The sequence below is a fragment of the Equus caballus genome, chromosome 30 (assembly GCF_041296265.1).
Source record: "Equus caballus isolate H_3958 breed thoroughbred chromosome 30, TB-T2T, whole genome shotgun sequence".
Classification (NCBI taxonomy): Eukaryota; Metazoa; Chordata; class Mammalia; order Perissodactyla; family Equidae; genus Equus; species Equus caballus.
Window position 1 is genome coordinate 25,577,813 of NC_091713.1, and position 24,593 is coordinate 25,602,405.

Below are 24,593 nucleotides of genomic sequence, written 5' to 3' on the forward strand. Positions count from 1 at the left end.
TACAACTATGTACCAGGGAGGGCTTTGGGGAGAAAAAGGAAAAAATAAAATCTTAAAAAAAAAAAAAAAAAAAAGAAGATTCTGCAGATCAAGTGGAGTGGGGTATTTGGGATACTATATCAAGGTGAATGGCCAGAGAGGGAGTTCAGATGATCATTTGTAAAATGTGGTAACTGGTTTTTTCTTCCATGTTCTTGCGTTCTGAATTTATCTACCTATCTTATTCTCCTAAATCTTATATTTATGTTTAAAAGTGTTTGCGTGTGTGTGTGTGTGTGTGTGTGTATATATATATATATATAAAAGGAACAAGATATTTTGAAAATTTCTAAAATGAAAGAGTTGACTCTGTTAAATGAGAAGGTAAAAACGCTTAATTGTCTTGAGAAAGAGAGAAATACTTTGGTATGCTATGTTCACAGTTCTAATTTTGGGTTTACTGTTTTTCTAATTTTTAAGTTAAAGTAGGATATTTCCTTTCCAGATTGCAAGTATCTTCTCCTTTAGTAAGGAACAGAGAGATTGTATTTTTGAATTTTTTTTTTACTGTTTTTTGGTGAGGAATATTGGCCCTGAGCTAATATCTGTTGCCAATCATATTTTTTTTCCCCCCAAAGCCCAAGTACGTATTTGGATATCCTAGTTGTAAGTCATTCCAGTTCTTCTATGTGGGATGTCACCACTGCACGGCTTGATGAGCAGTGTGTAGGTGTGTGTCCAGGATCTGAACCAGTGAACCCCGGGCCACCAAAGCAGAGTGCACGAACTTAACCACTACACCACCAGGCCAGCCCCCATATTTTTAAATTTTCTAGTGTGAATTGGTTTTTATTTTATCAGATATTCTGAATTTTTCTTTTGAGGAAGATTAGCCCTGAGCTAACATCTGCCGCCAATTCTCCTCCTTTTGCTGAGGAAGACTGGCCCTGAGCTAACATCCGTACTCATCTTCCTCTATTTTGTATATGGGATGCCTGCCACAGCATGGCCTGACAAGCAGTTTGTAGGTCTGCACCCGGGATCCGAACAGGCGAACCCTGGGGCACTGAAGCAGAACGTGTGAACTTAACCACTGAGCAACCGGGCCAGCCCCCGGATATTCTGAATATTTGTTTTAAAATGCTATCTCATGTAAACTTCATCAACTACAATGCTTATGAAACTTAGTTTGGGAATTTAGAATTTTTTATGGTTGTGAAAGATATTTAAGATAAATATTTAGAATGTGCATTGTTTTCCTTTAAAGGAAAAAGAAGTTGTCCGTTTCTAGGGTTATTTGTGGGCAAGAAAAACAATGTATTCATTGAGAGGAAAGAATTCAGGAGAATGAGAAGTTTGGGTACATAATACTGCTTTGAACATATTATCTGAACACAATTGTTTATGGTTACCTTGCTTTTAAAGTAGTTAAAAAAATTCTGATGTTTCATGCCTGCAAGATAACATTTTGACAGGGCATCATCAAGTTGTCACCTGGTGACAAGATTTTGAAAACTGCTCTGAGAGGAGTGAGACACGGAGCCAAGTAAATGAAGATGACCTAGTAATAAACCTATAATCACCTCACCAAGTTCAGGAGGTACTGGAAATTTAACAAGCACTGCTGAATTCAGTGTAATTCATTCAATTCCCAAATATTTATTCTTGGTCTTCTTTAATTAGAAAATAAGTTAGCATTATATATGAAGAATTCAACTTGGAGTCACAAGCTGGTTGCATGTAGGATGAGTTGCACTGGCACATGTATTTCCTTTGGCTACAGTAGTGTTTTCTTTATTTTATTTTAAATTTGACTGTTTCTAAATAGGGCATATATTACCTGCTTCAGTGTTTTTCAAAATTTGAAAGCTACTCACAGTAAGAAACACATTTTACATTGTTACTCTTCTCTTTCTGACACGTGCACATGTGCACACACAGATACACACATATAAATACAAAACAGTACTTACTTTTACTATATCCAGGGAGTATGTTCTGATCTGATCTATTCTATTCTACTGTATTCTGTTCTATTCTTTCATTGAAAAAGGGCTGGCTGTGGCCCACTGAATTCAAATTGAAGCGCGATAAACATGGTCCACTCTCTTACCCTTGGCAAATGGCAACCTTTTCATTATCTACCTTGCCCTCAATACCATTTGCATTTTTGAACCTCTAACTAAAGCAGGAAAAATTGTTCTAAAACCTGGAGAAGATTGTCAGAAACTGGCCAGCTGACCAAACAGAGTGACACGAATAATGTTGGCGAGAGAGCAGAATCTAGATTCAGGAAGATAAGATAAATAACGTAAACATCGCTACTTACAATTAAACACTGGGATAGCCAATGAACCTTGAGAATCAGAGAGCATGCTTTTGGCTATAAGAATAGAAAACCCCAAGACACGCTGTTCCAAACAGGAAGGATATATATTAAAAACAAACTGGCTCAAGCAATAAAAATATTTATTATCTCCTGTGTCTAGAAGTCCAGAGGTTGGGTGACTTTATGCATGATGGTTCAATGATATTACTAAGGAGCCATCTTTTTTTCCATCTTAGCATTTTACTACTTTGCATATTTGATTCATTCTAAGGTTCATTCTCTTTGTGGCCATTAGATAGCTGCCAGTGACAATGGCATGCTTTCTTGGCGGTGACAGAAAAGGAAAATATATCTTCCTGGCATGAAATACAAGTCCTTACTCCAATCTGACTGGGCCAATTTAGAGCATATGCTCACCTTTGGACCAACAACAATCTTCAGGGGATTGACATTAATTGATTGGCTTCAACTAATTCAGATCTATTCCTAGACTTGAGAATAAGTTCATCTTCCCCTGAGTCACACAGTGGAGGAGCAGACTTTGCACCAAAATTGGGATTCTGTTAGGATGGGAAAAGTTGGGGGCAGGAACTGGATAATAAGTGCTGTGAAGGCAGCATGCATTTTTTTATAGATTCCTTTTGATGCAACCATCTTGTTTCATGGCTTCTACGTTCCTCAAATCTCTATGGCTTCTACGTTCCTCAAATCTCTATTGGCCTAATTTCTTATTATATTTAGAACTGTAGGCTTGTCTTGTTCAAGTCAATCTCCTTACCTAGGAGTTTGAGTCCTTCTCTGATACAAGACTATGTACACAAGACCATGTTTTCTGCTAAAAGATGTCCCCCTACCTATTAGGATCTCTGAATAGCTCCTGATGCTTGTTTTCCAGTAGCCACGTTTTATGGACACATCCTTGACTTCTACTGTAATTATTTAATAATATCTGCTTTTCTTCAAGTCCTCTTATTACATCTTGCTACAATTTCTAAGAACTAATCGACTCGAATTCCTTTTCAATCTGTTTCAGATTTTCTCCGATCTCTAGTGGTCCCTTAAAATTTTGAGCACATTTAGTGCAAGATCTGGGCCTTTCCACTCTTATCCATCCAATTGCACTTCACCCTCCAATTCCTGATAAGGTACGTCAAGTACCTTATCAGGTACCCCTTTTGCCCCTTCTGAAATGTCTGGATTGAGTGTGTCCTTTGGGCCCATAATAAAATTTACTATTTTGCATGATAACATTTTTTAGAAACTATAAAATAGACCCTGAAATTCTACCTTCCCATTTTTTCTACAATTTACTTATTAGCATTTAAGAATCATGAGACTAGAAATATAGTTCATTAATTTTTTACCACACTCCCTGCCGTAGAATTTGTCCTTGTGCCTAAAAACAAACATTCAGTAAATATATATTCAATAAATGAATGAAGCAATAAATCTCTTGAGCCATTAACCTTCCTTTTGTTCCACAAATATCTCCTGGTACCTATAAGCTGCCCCCAGCTATTCCTAACTTCCCACATTAAGTCTAGATAACTCTAATGTTTAGAGCTCTGGGTGGTGAAAAAATGGTGATGTTGTACTGCTGGAGGCACTGATCTAAGATTCAAATGGGACTGATGCACCCAGCCCTGCTAGTCTTCACTGCTGCTTTAGGAGTATCCAATCCTCAAGTCATGGCCTTGGCATAAATGGGAAAGTAGAAGCCCGCTGTTCACAGGATCAGCACTTTCTAAAGAATATGAAAATATTACTTTTGAGATTGGTTCTAGATAGCACAACATTGAATAGCTTCCTTAAAGGAAGTGGATTGAGGACCTTCTTTAAAGGTTAGTTGACATGCTAACATCATGTAGAGCTTGAAACAGTCAAAAGGGCATTACAGGAGCTCAACCCCAAATCAAATGTCCTGGATGAAGTCACAGAAACATTTAATATATCTTCAGCACAGATCTAAAATACACAGAGCTGAACTGAGAAAAAATATTTACAAACAAGATATTTTTTAGGAACGGGATGTGGTAAAACACTTGATATTGCAAATTCATCTTCAGGCCAGAATTAAAGTCTCTATGTGGATATTCAGGAACGACAACCATGGGATGGTTTTGTTTGCTTGTGGGAATATTCAAGGCACACGTGGGCAAGAAAATTTTAATTCAATAGGCTACATAAATGGATTCACCTTTCTTTATATCTTTCTTGCATGTTTTACTTTTATTTCTAACAGCTGGTTCCATGACAGCAGACCTGTCTGGGAGGGACAGAATAGAAGAATGAGTGAAAATATTGACAGAGCAATCCTCTTTGGAATAGGTAGTGGCACAAGCTGGAAAATGGCTAAAACCAAAAAAAGTATTTTAAAATTACCGTTTTTCATGATCACATTCAACTGATTGAAGAAAACACTACTTTTAAAAATACTCTTTACTTCTTAAAACCTTATTAGTTTCGAAGATTTTAATGCCCTGTCTGTTATCTCAAAGGAAAGGTCATAATGTAAGTAATGTTTTCATTAAATCTTGATAGATAACCGAATACAACCAAATATATAACAACCAAATACCCTAAGTTTTTGAGATAGTCCTCATTTCAAATATTCTGTTGTCTCTAAATATATTTCTACCTGTCAGTTCATATTTTCTGGTTTGTATTATTAAAACACATTCACCCTCCCAAAGATGCATGAACTTTATTTTTATAACCACGTTCTGTTTTGGTTCCTTGCTATTCAAAACAAAAATTTTCTTCTTTCCCCTTCAACTATGTCCCTCCGCTAAGAATTAGAAAGTACTGCTAACGTTTGTTATAATCAGAAATGCCAAAGTTCTAATTTTAAGGCAATGCCAATCTGAATTTTGTGGTAGAATATCAAATATTAAAGAAGTGATAGGTTGTGGCATTTCCATTAACCGTATTCATAATTGAATGCTTTGCTTTGTGTGGGTTCCAGTCTCAGAAAAATTTCATACTCTATGCCAATGAATTATCCAGGAAACAACTGTGCCTAAAATGGTAACAAGTCACTCTTGAGAAATGAAAAACAACTGGTGCAGATTTTTCATAAAATAAGAAATAATCAAAAACACTGCTTTCTTTGCCAAATATTATGTTTTAAAGTCAAACTAACTAATACATGTGACTATAGATGACGTTCAGTTTTATAGCTGCTTGTTCTTGCGGTAGAGAGCTATAGGCACCTTAGAAATCAATATTGTTAGAAAAAAAGAACAAATGGCCCCTTTTTGTCAATTTCACATTTGTTAATCAAATTAAGAGAGGAAGTATCGAATTAGGAGAGGCAGTATAAGCAGTGTAGGTTAGCAAGCCAACTCTGAGCTCATTCAGAATTCCTTTCCAATACTGGCTGTGCTGTTATAAACTGTGTGATGATGTTGGGAACATCTCGTAAGCAGGTTGTGAGGATAAAAAGAATTATTGTGTCTAAAGTGATTTAGCACATTGAAAGTATAAATACTAGTTGTTATTATTACTTTATTATCAAAGTTAGCCACCCTGTCTGCTGTTATGGTACCTGTAGGATAGGAGTACAGAATTAAGCATCAATAGTGTCGTGGACACATTTCCACCAAGGGGAGAAAGTCAGTGTACAATGAGAGTAACGGAGGCAAAATAAGCTGAGATAAGAGACCAGAAAATTCAAGTCCATGATTTCAGCGTTCCTAATACCTGTTTGCATCCCAGACTCTTTTGCAATTAGATTGATTAATCTTTTCTCATAACTAAGTTTAGTTTGGCGCAGATTTCTATCATTTGCAGCCAAACGAGTTCACATGAAGTACTGCTGAATGAGTTCAAGTACAGGAAATTGTAAGTTGCTACTCAAACACAGTTGGTAGAGTTTGATGGATACTAAGAAATAGTATCTTTTCTATCTTCATGAATTTGGAATAAATTGAGAGATAAGCACATGCTTTTGAAAGACAGAGATAAAAATAATGCTTTTATAACTGAAAAAAGTCAACTTTGATTGGATGTGCATTGACTTTCTAATTCTGGACTCAAGAATTACACTTCCCGTTGGTCAGTCAGAGCTGGGAAACCACGAGGTCTCTGAACAGTTGACTCCTTGAACTTAAGGCATAAAGTAGCAGAAAAAGTGTGTGTTCCATAGATAGACTGGCTGACTCAAAAAGAAAACCTAGATGGAAGCCTCTATGTCCTCCCAGGGGGAAGATAGAATTAAATATTCAAAGAAAAGCCAACATTATTACTTTCAACTGCATATACGTGAGGCCATGACATATAGTGGTTACTCCCTAAAATAAAAATCTCCTTGAGACTGCAGCATACAGGGGGAAGACTGAAATCAGATAGAATTTGAATCTTTCTCTTTCAGTTTTCAGATGAGCCATTTAACTTTTTGAATATAAATCTACGAATCTTTCAAATGAAGAATGTTATCTACATTCACGTGATTGTTGTGAAGCTTATATGATATGAGACCTGAATTATTTGATCTTTTATTACAATAAAAATTTTAAGTATGTGTCATTTAGTTTTTAACTTAATAGCAATTATCAAAATTTACTTGATGCATTAGAGACACTTTATACAGGTAATGTCATAATATTCATTTTGCTCAAACCAGGTTATATTAGACCCCGTCATTACGTTTCCCAGCTGGTGAAATTCACTTTGTCGTTATTGAGACTCCCTTCTAACCCCCAAGGTTATGCGAAGATCTCCCATGTTGACATACTTACTTCTCAAGACTGATCACCGGGGATTGGAAGCTCTGCCCCTTCCTCATATCTCATGAACTTTGCTAAAGTTGGGGACCCACAGACCTAGGGTTCAGCTAACCTGGGTGCTTCATGCCATCCCACGAGGAAGAACTACCACCAAACTGGAGATCTGAACAGGCAGGGAGCACACAGCTTCTAGAAAACTTATGGATTCCTTCTTTTCCCGAATGTCTTAGCTTCTTACGCCTCTATTCTAGTGTCCTCCTACAAAGACACAGAGAAAACTCAAATGCAAAAACTGGGTTGAAAGACCATCTACTGGTAGTTTTGACTTTTGTCCTACAGCAAAAGGCTTTTCTTCCCAGGAGTTCCATGTGTTTGAGTGAACTCTTTGAACCAGAAGGAGGATATGTGATTGAAAAATAAAATCAAAATAAGCCAGAAATGGCTATGTCCATAAATTATCCTGACAGTAATATTTTATTCATTTTCCCTACAGATTTAAAAAGTGTAATGCTTACATGGAATCACTCTTATAGAAGATGAAAATTAGTGCTGTGTTCTCTTTCTGCTTCTTTGTTCCTCTTTGGGTAGAAATCCCATTGAGGGAAAATTATATTTTAAGTATTTTTGTTTTTTAATTGTTTTGAAGTGTATACTAAGAAAATAAATACTTAGCAAAATATAATAAAACTAACAAAATGTAATCCTGATTTTCAGAATGACTTCAGTATAGTCTATGCAGATCACTATGAAATGGAAACTATTTTTAGTGAGGTGACGAAAAACTCATATTCTAATATCTAGCTTTTAAAATTGTTTCTGAACCAGTTATTTTTCCATGAAAGGAGATGCAGAACTTTCCTGGGGAAAAAAAGGGAAACTCTAACCTTTTTAAAAATATGTTTTAATCCTTGACTATTTCAGCTGTTCTTAGAGAACATGAAAAATTTTAAACTAGCCCAAAGAGATAAACAAAACAAGAAAACTTCTAATTTCAGTTCAAGAAAAAGGTTCTAATTCATTGGAACTTATTTACTATATGCTTGAGCAGTCCTTTGAGCTGCACAAAAGTGGATATTAATACATGAGCAAACACAAGACAGACAAGGCAGATGTTGCATTACCCAAAACTCTCTGGAACTGGAGAGCAGCTGTGTGGTTTGAGGTGGCCATTCTGGCACATAATTTATGCAAGGACCAAAATAGATGCTCTTCTATGTTAAAAAAACAAAAAAAATGAAAGGAAGGAAACCTAAGGAGAAGAAAGGTAAATTGCATTATAAGACCTGGCTAAAATCAAATTAAATCCCCATAACAATGGAGTAGTCAATCATAATATATGAGAATTAAGGTTTTCCCCAGGCAATAAACCCTAAATTCCCAGAGTCAATTGGAATGTAAATCACCTAGCCATCATTTTAAATCTAATATATCTTCATTAACCTAAAAGTATAGCTAGCCAATGCAGAGTCCATCTCAATCATAATTCAGAATAGTGCTATTAATTCACAAATGACTTCTAAATTCTCATCTGTCAAGACAATTAAGACCTGACAGCTCAAACATTCTGTATAGTAGGCTGCGTGTTATAATGCAAAGAGGATCTGACAGAACCAGATTCTCTCAACATCAATAGTTATTAGGGATGTTTTTGAGATAAATTTTTTCTAAATTTCCTGAACCTCAGTTCCTCCAACTCTAAAATAAGAATTTCTATAGTTGCCATCTCATCTATCTCCCTTTCTCTTCTCTAGACCCCACACTGGTCAGTCTTTTCTTCCTATCACTACCCTAAGAGAGCTCTTGGCAAAGTCATTAATGACCTCTGTAGCATTAAATCTAGTGATCAGGTTTCCATCCCTAATTTACTTGATTGTCAGCAACACTTTACAGTGTATACCCATTTAACTTGACTTTCTAGGACATCATTCTTTTGGTGAAACTCCTACTGCATTGGCTATTCTTTCTTGGTCTCCTTTTCAAATTCTCTCCTTTATTCTAAAATCAAAAATACAAAGAATCTTCAAGTTGAATGTTAGAGTACATGTTGCTTTATGTTTTGAGAAATGTGAAGTGTTTGAGAGTTTCATTGTTAGCAATCTAGTTAGTTAGCTAGCTGCAGTTTCATATATTGAAACTACCATATATTGGCAGAACACACGAGAATCTTGGGTCAGAGACAAAAGACAGTTCATTACTCACAGTGGTAGCAGTAATCAGAGTAACAATGTTATGTCTGTTATCCTAGCCCCTATTCCCCCAGGGTGATATGGTGAGAGCTAGCTGCTGTCTGTATGCAAAGTAGAGTGTGTTACAGGAGAGGAACATTGATATTAGGAAGCTCCAATCTTTATAGGAGGCTGTTGGCGAGTCTGCTCATCCTCCCCTGCAGAGAGAGACAGTATCTTTATTACCCTGTAACTTAAGTATATATGCAACCCTTGAAGGAGATACTGTTGTTATCATCCTGGAATGTAAGAATATCATTTCACAGGGAGAGCCATCTTTATCTTCAATGTCCTGGAATGTGAGCAAATTTTTTTGGGGGGAAGGAGACATGTCTATCTTCCCTGGCTGCCTGCTTGTACAAACATATCTGAAAATACCATTTGGAGCAAATTAGTCGTTAATGCCCACACATGAAGACACATGAGAGAGCAATGGAAAACTGTTTCCCAACACATAAACTTAGTTCCTTTTTAAATGATGAAACTGTGTTGTCTGCTTGCCTGGATTTGGCTTTACTATTAAAATTAATATTACTTTTGATGACTTGAAGTTCAGAACTCTTTCTAATTTCATGGTGAAGTATTCCACGATAATATCTACATCATCTTCTCTTTGCAATATTTTCATTTAAAGTATTTACAAAGAATTGAAGCCTATAGTGAATATTCAAACACTGAAAAATGTCAGTGGACATTATTGGGTAGCATTTGAATAATATAACATTTGGATCTCGTGGCAAGTTTAATAGCATTATACAAAATTACTTGCTGAAATTGCCAGTTTAAAGACATATTATTCTCTCCAAATATATTACTTCTTGGAATACCGCTCATAGAGTTTTCAAAAAATACACTATGCACTTAAACTTATTAAAAGTCATTTTATGTGCAAGAGTGATTTACTGTTAGCAGCGGACAGGACTGCAAACACACATATAAAACATAGCAGCTGGTATAAGCATAGTGATTGCTTCTTTCCTACATGCTCTTGACCCAGTTCATGCAAATGTTGGCCTTAAATTTCATGCCATGTGTTAGCATTTTCTGTTTTTTCCTCTCAATTTTATGTTAGTGGGTTTCTTCTGTCTTTATGTTGGCTGCTAAGCTTTGATACTTGCAGAATTATAATCCTTTTTTTACACGTTTTTCCAATTTATCAACTGATTTTTAATTTTTTATTAAGATTATGATAGTTAATAACCTTGTGAAATTACAGTTGTACATTATTATTAGTCATGTTGTAGGTACACCACTTCACCCTTAGTGCCCTCCCCCCACCTCCCCTTTCCCCTAGTAACCACCGATCAGTTCTCTTTGTCTATATGTTAACTACCACCTATGAGTGGAGTCATACAGAGTTCGTCTTTCTCTGTCTGGCTTATTTCACTCAACATAATACCCTCAAGGTCTATCCATGTTGTTGTGAATGGGACGACTTTGTCCTCTTTTACGGCTGAGTAGTATTCCATTGTATATATATACCATATCTTCTTTATCCAATCATCAGTTGCTGGGCACTTAGGTTGGTTCCATGACTTGGCTATTGTGAATAATGCTGTGATGAACATAGGGGTGCATGGGACTTTTGGAATTGCTGATTTCAGGTTCTTAGGATAGATACCCAGTAGTGGGATGGCTGGGTCATAAGGTATTTCTATTTTTAACTTTTTGAGAAATCTCCATACTGTTTTCCACAGTGGCTGCACCAGTCTGAATTCCCACCAACAGTGTATGAGGGTTCCTTTTTCTTCACAGCCTCTCCAACATTTGTCACTTTTGGTTTTGGATATTTTTGCCATTCTAACAGGTGTAAGGTGATATCTTAGTGTAGTTTTGATTTGCATCTCCCTGATGGTTAGTGATGATGAGCATCTTTTCATGTGTCTATTGGCCATCCGTATATCTTCTTTGGAGAAATGTCTGTTCATGTCCCCTGCCCATTTTTTGATTGGGTTGTTTGATTTTTTGTTGTTGAGCTGTGTGAGTTCTTTATATATTATGGAGATTAACCCTTTGTTGGATAAATAACTTGTAAATATTTTTTCCCAATTAGTGGGCTGTTGTTTTGTTTCAATGCTGTTTTACCTTCCCTTGAAGAAGCTCTTTAGTCTGAAAAAAACCCCATATACTTCCTAAGGATTACTGAGAAGGAATTCCTGTATAGAAATGCTACCCTACCCCAAGGTTGAAATGATTTTCTGTTACATTTTCTTCTAGAAGTTGTATAGTATTAGCATTTGCATTTAGGCTTATGATCCATTTTTTTAATCAACAAATTTATTATCAGTCAGTTTTGGGGGTCAAAGTCCAAAATGGGTCCCACTGGACTAAAATCAAAGTTGTTATTAGGGTTTTATTCCTCTGTGGCATCTCTACGGGAGAATTCATTTTCTAATCTTTTCCCACTTCTGGAGGCTGCCTAAATTCCTTGGTTCATGACCTCCTTCCACGTTCAACGCCAGCAATGGCTGGTCAAGTCTCCTTCAGATTACGTCACTCTGATTATTCTTTGCTTCCATCTTCCACATTCAAGGACCCTTGTGATTACACTGGGCCAACTCAGATAATCCAAGATAATCTTCCTATTTTAAGGTCTGTTAATAATTAAGTTAATTTTAAATTAATTATTGAGTTAATTTTATGTGTAGCATGAAGCAAGGGTTGATGTTCATTTCTCTCTATACAAATATACAGAGCTCAGTACCATCTATATGTGTAAAGTAAAACATAGGCAAATCTTAAAGTCTTTTATTTTCCCATTGAATCATCTCGATATGTTTGACAAAAATAAATTGTTAATATATATTGGATTGATTTCTGGATTATTTTTTTCTTCCACTAATCTATATGTATATCATTTCACTAATTCCATATTCTTTTGATTACTACAGATTTAAAATCAGTCTTGAATCAGGTAATTGAAGTCACCCTATTCTCTTTTTTCTTCTAAAACTGTTTTGGTATGCTAAATTGAATTTGCATATAAATTTTAGAGTCAGTGTGTTAATTTCAAAAAGTGTTTAAATTTTTCTTGGTGTTGAATTTTATCAATAGGTCAATTAGCATAGAATTGATATCTTAATAATATTTAGTCTTGCAATTGAAGAATGCAACACATCTCTTCCTTTAGGTCTTCTTCAATTTCCCTCAGCAGAGTCCTATACTGTTCAGTGAAACGGCTCAGATTTCCATTTCACTTTCAGTTTTCCCAGAAAATGAATAGTTCAGTACTAAGCCAGGGATGTGGTGGGCAGTGTTTACATGCTGAATCTGAGGTTCTCTCCCTTCTAAAAATTCCCCCTTATTCTTTGGTGATTCCGGTTCTCCCAAATTCCTTCCCTTGATCTCTCTACTTAGAAAGATGTCCAGCCACCCATGCAGCAACCACGGTTGTGGCATCTCTTATGATAAAACTGTAAAAATGGGCAACTTAATTTGATTAAACAATTTCCTCCAAATTTCAACTTCTCCCCAAAATCTATTTTATTTAATTCACTTCTCAGAGTCGTTGGGGAGTTGTGCTTCAGTGTTTTGATCTATGACAAGAATTTGTAATTCTTATCTGCAGGAGGGATGGACTTAGTAGCATACTCCTCCGTGATGGAAAAGGAATTCCTCCCATCCCTTCTGTGGTATAAGTTAAATAAAAGAAAATGCACATATTTAAGTGATTTTTTCCAGGTTTATTGAGGTACAATTGAAAAATAAACATTATATAAATATAAGGTGTACAATGTGATGTTTTGATATACATATACATTGTAAAATGATTCCCATAATCAAGCTGATTAACATATCCATCATTTCACAGTTAACATTTTTGTGTGTGTAGTGAGAATACTTAAGATCTACTCTCTTAGTAAATTTCAAACACACAGTACATTATTATTAACTAGAGTTTGATGAGTCTTGGGAATTATGGATAAACAACTAATCAGCACTTAAAACAAGATATAGAACATTTCAATCATTCCAGAAAGTTTTCCTGCCTCTTTTCAATGGATTTCCCATGCTCGCCCCAACATCAAGCTTAGAGGCATTCATGTTATTATTTCTATTACCTTAGATTAGTTTTACCTTTTTTAGACATCACAAAAATAAAATAATACAAGGTGTGTTGTTTTGTATCTGGCTTCTTTTGCTCAGTTTAATGTTTTTGGGATTCATCCATATTGTTGTACGTGAAAGCAGTTTGATTTTTTGCTAACTTCATGGTATTAAATTGCAAAAATATGCCATGTTTTCCTTATCCATCTTGTTGTTAGTGGAAACTTGGATCATTTCCAGTTTTATATTTTTATGAATAAGGCTGCTATGAGTATTATTTTCTAAATATTTTGATGGGCGCATATTTTTATTCTCTTGAGTAAGTGCATGGGACTAAAATGGCTAGATATGGCAATTTTATAATAAACCTTACAATAAACTTCCAAACTATTGAACCATTTTACACTACCATCAGCAATGTGTGAGTGTTTCTTGCCAGGATGTGGCATTATTGCCATTTTTGGGTGTTTTTAAAATTATTTTTTATTGCTTTCTCTCCTCAAATCTCCCCAGTGCATAGTTATGTATTTTAGTTGTGGGTCCTCCTAGTTGTGGCATGTGGGATGCCACCTCAACATGGCCTGATGAGTGGTGCCATGTCTGCGCCCAGGATCCGAATGGGTGAAACCCTAGGCTGCCAAAGCGGAGGACAGGAACTTAAGCACTTGGCCATGGGGCTGGCCCTGCCATTTTTATATTTTAGTCATTCTAGTGTCTACTTGAAATCTTTTTATAAATATGTCTAACGAAGATATTGCTCTTTTATTTTTGGTGAGGAACACCAAATGCTGAGCTAACATCTGTGGCAATATCCCTCTATTTTGTGTGTGGGATGCTGCCACAACATGGCCTGATAAGCCATGCATATGTCTGCACCCAGGATCTGAACCTGTGAACCCCAGGCAGCTGAAACAGAGCACTCGAACTTAACCACTACACCACCAGGCCGGCCCCTCATTCAATTAATTTAGCACCTTGGTCAATAATCAGTAAGTTATATGTGGTTCTACTACTGGCTTCTCTATTCTGTTTGTTCTACCAATTTATTTGACTATAGGCTGCGTACACTACTGTAACTTTGCAATAAGTCTCAAAATTTGATAATGTAAGTCCTCCAACTTAGTTTTCCTTTTTTCAATATCGTTTTGTCTATTTCAGGTTCTTTGATTTTCTGTATATAGTTTAGAATTCTCTTATCCAATTCTTCGAAGAAGATCTACCTAGATTTTGACTGACATTGTGCTGAATTTATAGATCAATTTTGGAAAAATGAAAATTTAACGATGAGTTTATGTATTCATGAACATTTGTTTAGGTCTTAAATTTCTCTACACAGCGCTTTGTAGTCTTCAGTGTAACTCTCTTACGCACTTTTCTTTAGATTTATTTCCAGGCAATTGATGTTTTTGTATATTAAGGTAAATGTTATTGTTTTTTATTTTATTTTCCATTTTTTGGTAGCTAGTATATAAAAATACAATTGATTGTTATGTTGACCCTTTGTTGCAACCTTGCAAATGCATTTATTAATTTGAGTAGTTTTTTGTATGTTTCACAGGGTTTTCTATATACTAAATCACGTTGTATGAAAATAAAAATAATTTCACTTTTTCCTTTCCAATCTTTCTTTGTAGTATTTCTTATACTTTTATTGTATTGTCTAGAAATTTTGGTACAAAGTTGAGTAAATGTGTTGAGGGTGAACATCCTTGCATGGCTTCTAATCTTAATGAAAAAGTGATCAATATTTAACCTTTAAATCTGTGGTCCTCATCTATTTTGTATTCTTCCATCTCTCTTTGCTTCAATGTGAAAGCAGCAGCTGGGAGTCTGTCTCTTTTCTCCTTAGAAAAGCTTATCCCTTTCTGAAATTTAGTTTTGTTAGTTTTCTTTGCATCTTTAGCTCTCTGACTGATCAAATCAAACAAATCAAAGTTATGACTTCTATGTATTTTCAGCTGTTTGATAAAACTAAAAAAAAGATATGTAACTCCAGCATGTTTTTATTGATTGCCTGGGAATAATGGCTGCTTGAGAATTTTGACATCATAACTAGAAATACTAGGATTAAATCTACCTCATGGCTTTAAATACCATCTCTGAGCCAATGGCTTTCAAACTAATATCCCCTCGCTAGAGACACGGTGTATCTCTAACACAGTAGCCCAAGCGATTCTTTTAAAACAGCAGGCTTATCATGTCAATTTTGTGTCCAAAACACTACTTATTCCCCATGTCACTCAGTGTAAAAGTCAGAGTCCTTACAATGACCAAAAGCTGTCTGTGATTTGTATTCTAGCCTCAATACCTCTTTGACTCATCACCCAAGATTTCACCCTGGCTTTTTCTCCTCCAGCCACATTGGCCTCCCTGCTGTATTGGAAGGAACATTGAAGACTCTCCTCACTCAGGACTTCATACTTGTTGTTCCTCTCCCCATAATGGTCTTTTCCAGAGAACACACAACATGCTGTCTCACTTCCTTCAGATTTCGACTTACACATTCCCTTAGCGGTGTTGTCTTCCCTGATCGTCTTTTATAAAAAGCAAACCCCAGCACTCTGTTTCAACATCACGTACCACTATTTGACATATTATTTATTCTACTGTGGATTATTTGTCCTTCCCAAGTAAGAGGCAGGGGCTTTTTATTTTTACTGTTATTTTCCTAAAGCCTAGAAGATTGATGAGGATACAAGAACAACTTAAAAATGTATTTGTAAATGAATGTAAAAATGAACTAAGGAGGCTTGGTTACCTTGAGCCTTGGTTCAAATGTTTCACTAAAATATTGGTAGCTTTCGACAAAATGACAAAAACATTCTCAATGGAGATAAATGTTTGTTGGTGGATACGATCTTTGTACTTTAGATAATTGTCAGGGGCACTTACATTTCAGAGTAATTCTTTCTTTAAGGATCTTTAAGTTATTTAATTTTATCATTCTTTAGGCACCTCCTTCATCTACCAAAGGTTTTGCTTTAGAAAAGAAAAGAAAAATAAAGAAATGTGAAGAGAAAATATTCAAACTCCCTTGAATATCTTCTTACTGAATCTTTTATATCCAGGAAAACGTTTTGGGCATCTATGCAGGCTAAACCCACTTCATCATTCCTTCCCCCTTGAAAAAAGTTTTCATTGTGCTAGATGTAACCCAGATAGGACGACCTGACACCGGGTGGCCAACTGGGATGGAATAGAACAAAGATTTAAAAAATGCATTTCCTGTTTTAGGATAAGTTAAATATAAACAGAATTCTTAAAAGCCATGAAATTCCATGTCCATATATCTGAGTTAATTTTATAGGAGTTGTATCCATCTGCCAAGAGGTGGCAGAGTGAAGAAGCAATTACTTCTGGGTACTTCATTTCATATGCAAGTACCACAGTGCCTGAAAGATCACGAATACTTGCTGATTATAAGAAGAAGTGCATAATGGGTCATAGAGACACAAGAATATTTCTTTTCTCTCTCTCTTCCCCACCCCTTTTCCTTGCATTTCACAGCATAAACAACAATATCTTTTATATAAGGCAGTTCCTGTATAAAAGTAACAGTGTTGCCGTGTTGCCTTACTTTTTAAACTTTACCAACATGAGTTTTTTCCTAGTTTACCCATAATAATGTTATAATTTCTTATTGTCAACCTGGTGAAAGGTGAATGCTGCAATGAAATGAGAGAAGTGATTATCCTTTGTTAATTCTTCAAGCTTATATGAAGAGATATCTTTTATACCATATTATTGTCCTCCCTAGGGCTTATCAAATGATGAATTTAAGATAGCCCTCTACTTGGTTGCTATTTATTAACACTGATCAAGGAAGATACATAATATAATATAATACAATATATTTATGTATGTAGAGGTATATATATCAAGGAAATATTTATATATATATACAGACCCACATATATACATATTTGTGTGTCTGTATAGATATAGGGTATGTATAGCTATCTATATCCATATCTACCTATCTATCTAATCATATTTTTCACAATGGGTATTTGACTGTTGTTGATACAGCAGTTCCTTTAGATGACAGCTTGCCTTTTTTGCTTTCAATTATTACAAATCTTTAGAATCTTCCACTTTTCTCCCACTAAAGCAAGTATTTTCTTTCTGAAAGAGAATAAGAAGTGTCATTTACTGTTGCCTTATTAAAAACATCTTTAAAATAGTTTTCTTTTGTTATTGACTACACATTTATTTCTGGAAAAAAGAAAAATGTGTCCTGACTAAACTGCCTTCAATGGAGAGCTGAGAGAGAGAAAGAGAAGGAGAGGGAGGGAGAGAGAGAGAGAAAGAGAGATGGAAGAAACAGCACAGTGGGTTTAAGATGTTCTAATCATTTTGCTCACATAACCCTTATGGAAAATGAAAACTCTTCATTTTTCTTTGAGTTCCTGTACTATGCATCAGGTGCAGCACCTGGAACCAAACTCAAGAAACAGTTTGTCACTGTGTATAATTGCTATGCAGCGTTTGAGAATCAAATCATTCATTGTCTTCAGAAACAGAAAACATAGTCAAAGATATCCTTTCATTTCCCCCTTTGTAAGGAAATCAGTGTTCCCTGTTCATTCAAGCTGGAGATGGGTTGACTCTCACTGGAGACAAATGACAACGTATATAGCTGTCTGTGTTCTACTGCCTTCTGGCTGCTCATTCTACCAGGGCTAGAGAGTGTTGTTTAGGGAGCAGAACTGGGACAATAAGAAACCATCAACATCAATTTTTAAACATACTTTCAAGGTACAGAATTCATATGACACTCCAACTTTATTGCCTAACTTCTATGGACTTAAACTAGAATTTTATCTAATTGTAATCTAAGTATAACAGCAATTTTGTGATTGTTATAACGAGTCTAAAATATATAAATGTGAAGTAAGAAAATAAAAATCATCTGTAAGTCCACATTTGCTGTTAATAAAAGTGATGGTGGGCAAGATGGCCCCATAGGGTACCCAGTGTCTATTCTAGGCAGTGAAGGTCAAGTCCTAGTAAAGGCAGGGCAATGCCATGAAGGCTGAAGACACAAAGTCCAGGCCACTGAGAGCCATAATGGATTTGTAGAGGGAGAGCTGATAGACACTGGAGCAGAAGGTTTTGGTGACTGGGCCCTAGCAGGACTGAGCACTGCCAGGTGTCCTACAGAGCACCTCTGAGCATCTCTCTGCAGGTCCAGGCCGGCTTCTTTATCATTTCAACCATCAGCACTTCTGCAGAGAGCTACTGAATCAAAGGGTGTGAGTATGAGTTAGGTGGAGGGGAAGATGGTCCTTCCAGAAGTGGAAAAATATACCTTTAGCCTTATAATTCTTTCCAGCATTTTGTATTCCAGCATTTTTTCACTTTTGATTTTCATGACTATTAATGGTTATATTTTGTAATGTAAAAATATAAAAAAATAAATTTATATGAGAAATGATTTATTAAGTAATTGTCTTATTCAGGGCTATTAGACTTGTTTCCAATCTCTGATGTAAAAAATGAGATCAGGTAATGTCAGCACCATGGCAGAGTGAGCTGTTCCCTTTGTCTCTCCCCCTTTGAATTAGAATTAAGTGCACATTCATTGACCAATGGAGGAAGCTCATACAGCACAATAGGACATCTGAGAGACACACGCAGCTACACATCTAAGGTAGATTGACTGGCCCTCCAGGAAGTGGTGGAGATAGGTAAGGACTCCCTGCCTTCCTCTGGCAGCCCTGTGCACATGCACAAACACTTTCCAACCTGGTGTGAGTGCCCCAAAAGTGAGAATGCACTCTGGGGCGACTGTAGGAAGGGGTGGCAGCAGCCCTTAGCTTGCTTATGATCATTTTCCTGGTAAGGGGAGCCCACCATGCCCCTACAGCCCCAAGGAGTGGCCCTGACTTGGTCACAGTAAGGAAGCCTTGCCCACTAAGCACAGTCTACACATGCACCCAAATGCACTCCAGGGCTTATAGTACCCCTACAACTTCCAGCAGATGGGGTGGGACAAGAAACTCTGCTACTACTTACCCCCTAGTGGTAGCTGCTGGAAACTACTACCTAATACTACCACAAATGTGCCAACAAAAGGTTAGTTCATCAAACACCATGAGAAACCACAGCAGCAATGCAAACCAAAAGGAAAATGACAATTCATGAGAAGCAAACCCTGAAGGGAAAGAAATTTGCAGTCTAAATGATGGAGAATTCAAAATAGCTGTCATAAAGAAACTCAACATGTTACAAGAAAACTCAGAAACACAGTTCAATGAGCTCAGGAATAAAATTAATGAGAAGAAGGACTACTTCACCAAAGAGACTGAAACTATAAAAAAAAAAATCAAGCAGAAATTCTGGATATGAAAAAAATAGTTAACAGAAAAAAAAAAATCTAGAATCCTTAAGAAATAGAGCTGATGTTATGGAGGAAGGAATTAGTAATTTAGAGAGTAAAAATATAGAAATGCTATAGGTGGAGGAGGAGACAGAACTAAGATTTGAAAAAAATGAAGGAATTCTTTAAGAAATATATGACTCAATTAGGAAAAGAAACATAAGTATTATAGGTATTCCAGAGAGACAAGAGAGGGAGAAAGCATGAGAGAGCTTGTTCAAAGAAATAATAGCTGAGAACTTCCGAAACCTGGGGAAAGAACCAGATTTACAAATACATGAAGCTAATAGAATGCCTAATTATGTCAAGACCCTGAATAGCAAAAGCAATCATGAGAAAAAAGAACAAAACTGGAGGCATCACAATCCCTGACTTTAAAATATACTATAAAGCTATAGCAATAAAAACAGCATAGTACTAGTTCAAAAGCAGACACACTGATCAATGGAATTGAAAGCTCAGAAATAAAATCACACATTTATGGACAGTTAATCTTTGACAGAGGAGCCAAGAACACACAATGTAGAAAGGAAATTCTCTTCAATAAATGGTACCGGGAAAACTGGACCGCTACATGCAAAAGAAAGAAAGTAGAGCATTATCTTACACAATACACAAAAATTAATTCAAAATGGATTAAAGACTTGAATATAAGACCTGAAACCATAAAACTCTTAGGAGAAAATACAGGCAATACACTATTTGACAGTGGTTTTAGCAGCATCTTTTCAAATACCATGTCTACTCGGGCAAGGGAAACAAAAGAAAAAGTTAACAAATGGGATTACAACAGACGAAAAAGTTTCTACAAAGCACAGGAAATCGTGAACAAAATGAAAAGACAACCCATGAACTGGGAGAAAATATTTGCAAATCATTTATCTGATAAGGGATTGATCTCAAAAAATATATAAGTAATTCATACAATTCAACAACAGAAAAACAAACAAACCAATCAAAAAATGGGCAGAGGATATGAACAGACATTTTTCCAAAGAAGATATACAGATGGCCAACAGACACATGAAACAATGTTCTGCATCACTAGTTATTAGGGAAATGCAAATCAACACTACAATGAGATATCACTTTCCACCTGTCAGAATGGCTCTAATTACCAAGACAAAAAACAACAAATGTTGGAGAGGATGTGGAGAAAAGTGAACGCTCATACACTGCTGGTGGGAATGCCAACTGGTGCAGCCATTGTGGAAAACAGTATGGAGATTTGTTAAAAAGTTAAAAATAGAAATACCGTACAATCCAGCAACCACCTATGGGGAATTTATCCAAAGAACTTGAAATGAATGATCCAAAGACATTTATGCACCCCTGTATTCATTGCACCATTATTCACTATAGCCAAGAAGCGGAAGAAACACAAGTGCCCTTCTATGGATGAAAGTGTAAAGAAATGTGGTATATATATATACAATGGAATACTACTCAGCCATAAAAAAAGACAAATTGTCCCATTTCCAACAATCTGGATGGACCTGGTGGGTATGATGTTGAGCAAAATAAGCCAGACAGAGAAAGACAAATACTGCATGATTTCACTCATATGTGGAAGATAAACAAACACATGGACAAAAAGAAAATTAGTGGTTACTAGAGGGGAAGAGGGTTGGGGTGGGCAAAACGGGTAAAGGGGCACATAGGTATAGAGATAGACAAAAATTTGACTACTGGTGGTGAGCGTGATGAAATCTATTCAGAAACTGATAAATAATAATGTACACTTGAAACTACACAGTGTTATAAACCATTATGACCTCAATAAAATTGCTGCAAAAAAAATAAGATCAACATTTTGGACACAGACATTTCTCTGAATTGCTATTAAATTATGACAGATACTAAAAACTAAACTGTTAGTTAACTTTTAAAAATTTCTCAATACATATTGTCACATTTATATCCATACCCTGCAGATGTTAATAACCTGATCTATTGTATATTGAACAATATTAATATCATTTGACAATAGCTTCTAATTGGTAAATTGAAAATAAATTCTTGTCATTGCACTAGGTTCACTATCTTTCCTTGTGAATGAGGATATGCATTTTTCATGTGTTTAGCAACTATTTCTAATATTTCTGTGTATTGTCTGTTCATGTAATATTGCTGTTTTTCAAATGGAAGTTTCAGTTTTACTTAGTTGCAAAAATCTTTACATATTAAGGATACTAATAATTTATTTTATTCTTGCAAATGTTTTACAAACTGGGATTTTTTTTAAATTTTATTTTATATTTTATTTTATTTTTTTGAGGAAGATTAGTCCTGAGCTAACATCTGCTGCCAATCTTCCTCTTTTTGCTGAGGAAGACTGACCCTGAGCTAACATCCATGCCCACCCTCCTCCATCTGATATGTGGGACGCCTACGATAGCATGGCTTGCCAAGCGATGCCACGTCCACACCCGGGATCCAAACTGGTGAACCCTGGGCCGCTGAAGTACAATGTGCACACGTAAGTGCTGCACCACCAGGCTGGCCCCAAATTATTTTATTTTTTAACTTAGTTTTTGATAATTCTTGATGAGCATTTTTGTCTTGTATGCCTTGATTTTTATTGATATTTTGTGATTTTTTCCTACTGTTTGATATTTAAAAGTTTATATACTTTAGATTACAACACCCTTATTTTCTTCTAGTCCCATTGTATTCATGATAAAATCTTGATTGATTTTGTTGTATTTCATTTTTCCATCACAATTTTCTTTGCATGATGTACTATTTGTAGTAGGAATGCTGGTAATAGGAATAACATTGATGGTAGTTAACGTGCATTTACTGTGTGCAAAACATAGATGTCAGTAAATTACTTGCATTGCTTTGTTGAATCCAACAATCCCAATGGGAAGTGTATTATTGCTATTTTACAAATGAGCAAATTGTGTTACAATATTGAGAACCATATGCTACAAGAAGAATGAAGACTCAAGTTCTAGTTCTCATTCTTCTAGTGACAATGTTTTATGGGAAACGTTTTGAACACACACACACACACATCATTGAACAAATACTTATTAGCCACCAAATGAATATTTTTAGAGCTTAGGCTCCTCAAATTAGTACCAGTCAAGCAACTGGCATGTGGCATATATGCAGATGGATTACAGCAGCCTATCGCCAGCTGTGCGTGTCAGACTTTTAAGCAAGTTTGACACTTGTGAGACAGATGGTGAAAAAGACTATTATAAATATATACTCTGCATTTTTAAGCTGCCATTATGCTGTCTATTTTGCCAGTGCAACAATTGGCATTTCTTGCTTGTCGTTCACCTTGACTTTAAAAAGTGTATATAGATATTGTATGTAATCCCAGCTTAATTTCCTGGTCACTCTTCAGGATAGCTTAAAGTCTATCTACTTGAAAGATAACTATCTGAGTAATTTATATCTATTCTGACAACCTCACCATCAATCTAGCTAGTCTATACAATACTGAGGGGTTGATGGATTCTATTCTGCCTCTAAAAGGAAAGCTAGAAGCGTTATGGTGCATTAAAACAGCATGAGTTTTGTGTCAGGAAAAATAATTACATCGTAGCTCTGTCACTACCTAGCTGTGGAAATATAAGCAAATTAGTTATCTCTCAGTACCTCAGTTTCTTTATGAATTCAAAATAAATAATAATATATGTTTTTAGTATTAATGACTATGAGAATATTAATTATGCCACTAATAATAGTGATAAGATAATAGCGATCATATCATGTATATGTTTATAAGTTATGGCCCGACGTATGCTTGTTGCTAGCTTCTCCTGAGTGCCTCAAATATATTATCTCCGTGATATTCTCAACAATTTTCAGGGTGAGTACTCTTAATATCCCATTTTACAGATGAAGAAATTGTGGTACGGAATGTCTTAAGATCATGCTCAAGATTATATATTTATTTAGCTGAGAAATTGGGAATTTAAACACTGGTCTGAAGAAGAGAAAGCTAAAGTTTTCAACTTTTCATAGATCCTTTATCTTTTTGCCTTATACGCCAAGGACTCAACTAGATTTACTCTTGTTCAGTAGCTGCCACGGTTCCTTATGTCTTTTGGCATCTTTTCCCCTCAAAGTGTGATTCAAAATTTTCAACAAAACCAACGATGTACCCAGAGGCCCAAGAAGAAAGGAAAAAAGTATTTTTCATTGCATCGATGTTATTACATTTCTTCATGACAAACAGAAGTTAAAAAAAAGATAGAGAGAACATGCATAGTGTGATTTTAAATTTTCTGGAACCTTAGGTAGACCGTCTTAGACCTTCTATGAGGTTTTATATTTTTCTCATAAATGAGCCCTATTTTGTGATTCCAATAACTTCACAAAGTCCTTGAAAAGAATGGCAACGTTTATTTTCAACATTTACCAAAAGAAACAACCATCTTGATTACATATTAAGTGGCAGAATTATTAAAAAGATTAAATTTCAGAAAATGACATTCACATAGAAAATGGTACAACGGGGAAAAAAACTTTAAAGTATGAATTAAAATATTATGGGCAACTATGTGTAGATAAATCGATATTTTCTTCAGTATATTTAGTTTATTCTTTGTCACGAAATGTAGGTTTACACTCTATGCACATAATTCTGCCCCTAAAGCCTGGCAGATTCCAGGAGTGTGGGTTCTTAAAATCACTACTTAGAAAATGAAACTATGGGGCCAGCCCAGTGGCTTAGCAGTTAAATTCTCATGCTCCACTTTGGTGGCCCGGGGTTTGCCAGTTCAGATCCCTGGCACAGACCTAGCACTGCTTATCAAGTCATGCTGTGGCAGACATCCCACATATAAAATAGAGGAAGATGGGCACAGATGTTAGCTCAGGGCCAGTCTTCCTCAAAAAGAAAAAAAAGAGGAAAGAAAAGCGTCAGAAAAAAAAGAAAATGA

General features: G+C 35.8%; 1 pseudogene; it reads left to right on the forward strand.

The window, feature by feature from the left end:
* Positions 1-24,593, forward strand: part of LOC100057654 (kanadaptin-like) — a 70,891-nt pseudogene that overhangs the window by 1,262 nt on the left and 45,036 nt on the right.